This window comes from Rhinolophus sinicus, chromosome 2 (genome assembly GCF_057876585.1).
Source record: "Rhinolophus sinicus isolate RSI-liver-muscle chromosome 2, RSI-T2T, whole genome shotgun sequence".
In the NCBI taxonomy this organism is placed as follows: Eukaryota; Metazoa; Chordata; class Mammalia; order Chiroptera; family Rhinolophidae; genus Rhinolophus; species Rhinolophus sinicus.
This window is the reverse complement of record NC_142502.1, coordinates 121731580-121734836: the sequence shown is the minus strand read 5'-3', so window position 1 is coordinate 121734836 and position 3257 is coordinate 121731580.

Genomic DNA, 3257 nt, shown 5'->3' with positions numbered 1-3257 from the left:
CTGGGAACGTATCACTATGTAGTGGACTTGGCCAATGCTTTTTTCTCCAATGACATTGCGCCCGAGTGTCAAGGGCAGTTTGCTTTTACTTGGGACGGGCGGCAGTGGACTTTTCAAGTCCTTCCACAAGGATACTTGCACAGCCCCACTATCTGCCACGGGCTCGTGGCCCAGGATTTGGCACAGTGGGATCGCCCATCCTCTGTGGCCTTGTTTCATTCATTAGAGAATGGTTGCCCTGGTCGTGGGCCAACCTATGGCAGTTTTGTAACCTTTATCACAGGGATGGATGCACTGTCACGAAGGCTAGCTTTTCCATCTCGCCTGGGGAGCAGAGAATGTTGTCTGCTCCCTCATCCCATAAACGTAATAGCCAAGCCGAGACTGGCTCTCCAGGGCGCTGTCTGTACTGCCTCCCCAGCTCCTGCAACTCAGTGGGAGTGTAAGGGGTGTAGGTCGTGAACTGAGTCACAGCTGGGTTGCCGGCAGCAATGCCCCCAGGGCCCAAAGGTTGCTCACGTTTTTACCCTTTGCTTCAAGATTGGCCGGGCTTGGGGGTTGGGAGCTACATCGTCTCCACTCGCTTCCTCCGCCTCTGCCTCAGAGTCTCCACTGTGGGGCCCCTCTTCCAACAGGCGGACCCGGGCTTCCAGCATTTCCAACCGGGACACCTGGTTCGGCACCCGGGCCACTTCATTAAGCCCATTTTCCGTGTTGAGACTCAAGGCCTTGAGGAACATCCAGCCCACGCGGCCAGCTGTAGCCTTCTCCTCCTCTGGCAACCGCTCAGCCAGAGCCTGCAGAGCCCTCTCCACACTAGCAGGAGAGCCATCTATGTCCTCCCACCTTTTCTTGGGGGTCCAACTCCTGAGAACAGTGGCCATCGGGCACCACACACTGTGTGGGAGCCACACATCCTCCTGCCCAGAGTCAGACTCCATTCATACCTGGTCGGAATCTTGCTCACCGTGCCAGGTGTCTGAGTGGGTGGAGGCCTCCGCGGAAGATGTCCACAAGCTTCGGATCCTAAGCCTGCAGCAGATCACCAAAATGTAGGCAACGCCTTCCATAGCCAAGAGGGTGGTGTGCCAGCTGGAGGCTTGAGTTTCCCAGGCAGACCGCACCTCCTGCTCCCAGTGTCACTGTGGGGGCAGAGCCCCAGAAAGTAGTTTACAGTCTCTCGGCCTCACGTGGAGGGGTGCTGGCTCGGGTAGTAGATGGCCATCAGCTGTGGCTGATTAGCTGTCAGCTGTAGCCATTGAGCCATTGGCCACTAATATAACTGCTGCGGCTACGAAGGAGAGTGGAGGAGAGTGAAAGAGAGTTGTCGGTGGGTTGCAGACAAAACGGACAGCAGGTCGCACGTCCAGTGAACCCAGCCTCCAGTGAGACCGTAGTGGTATGACTCCCCTACCTATGGCTCCGTGGGTGTTCCTTTTTGGCCTCACCATATCCTGCGTTCTTATGTGGGGAGCGGGAGCAGAGACCCCGCAGGCCATCCCGCATGACAGTCACTCTTCATGGGCCTCCAGAAGCTGGGCTCTCACACGCACAAACCCTCTACCATGCTTCGGTAGGTTTTGGCTGGCATCGTACCATGCTTACGAAACTGAGCTTTTATATGTATAAACTGCTCCAGCATAGTCCGGAGAGTTTCAGCCGACACCACACCCTGCTCGCTGCTCCATTTGTCACGCACGGCGGCCTGCGGGGTCTCTGCTCCCGCTCCCCACATAAGAACACAGGACATGGTGAGGCCAAAAAGGAACACCCACGGAGCCATAGATAGGGGAGTCATACTACTATATTCTTGCTGGCAGCTGGGTTAGAGACACAGGAAGCAGGAGCCACACTATCTGCAACCTGCCGTCCACTTCTCTGCAATCCACAACCCACACCCCGCCGTGCTAAATGCAATCCGCGCTTGCCAGCCCAGCCACCATCTTCTTGCTAGCCCCCATTTTCTGCTAGTGTAGCCACAGCAGTTATATTAGTGGCCAATGACTCACTGGTTACCGCTGACGGCCAACTAACCACAGCTGATGGCCATCCAATCACAGTTGATGGCCATTTACTACCTGAGCCAGCACCTTTCCACGTGAGGATGAGGGCCAGGAAACTGCACTCCTAGCTCTGTCCCCACAGTCCTACTAGGGATGTAAATTGTCTCTTTGCCCAGCATCTCCAGGTTATATATGCTACTTTCCCATTAGTCACTTAGCAGCTGTCTTGTTTATCAGAGAGAGAAACTACATTCACATAACTTTTATTACAGTATATTGTTATAATTGTTCCATTTTATTACAATTACTGTTAATCTCTTACTGTGCCTAATTTATAAATTAAACGTTATCATAGGTATATGTGTATAGGAAAAATCATAGTCTGCTTAGGGTTCTGTATTATCCATGGTTTCAGCCATCCACATTCCCATGCTGGAATACCCTTTCATCTGCTCCCTATGATCTCTTTGGAAGAAGCCTGAAAAAACAAAACAAAACAAAACAAAAAAACCCTCACATCCGCCTGGAATCCTACTCAGATTCGTGATCAACGATGAATATACTTTGGGCTCATTTCTAGCTATAATTGCTAATTCCCTCTCCTATCGTCCCACCCTCACTTCAGCGAAACACTTCTTTGGCCTTCATCCCAAAGTGAACTTAGTCTCCATTTGTATTTTATGGTACTCTCTAGTTATACGTAGACATAGCCCTGGGGCTTTGATGTGCTCAGATGAATCAGCATTATCTTTGTTAGAATATCAGACTCGTGAGGGAGTGTGTCATCTGGACTTAACCAAGATGCTTTCTAGATAGGCCTCTTTCTGACCAATATGGTCTCAGAGTGTTATAAGGTCCTTATTAACTTAAGTTCTTCTATCAAAGGAACAGAGGTGTTCTTAATTATATTTTATATATTGAAACTTTCTCTGAATAAATAGGTACAGAAACTACCTTGGTGACTTTAGACTTTAAATTTATTTCTCTCTCTGTGCCAATAAATTCTCACTTCATATAAATGCTGTCAGAAAGAGATAATTTTTTCTTTCAGAATTCGAAAATTAAACACAAGAAAAGGTTTAGCTTATATCGTCAAGGTTATACTTTCAGGGAGAAGTATAGAAAAAAAACAAAACTAGAAGGTGAAAAAAACAACAACAACCCACAGTTGAGCAATTAAGTACTAATAGTCTTTACAGGAAATTCCTGTAAAGGAAATAGGCTTACTCACTTTTCAACTAAACCTAACCACAA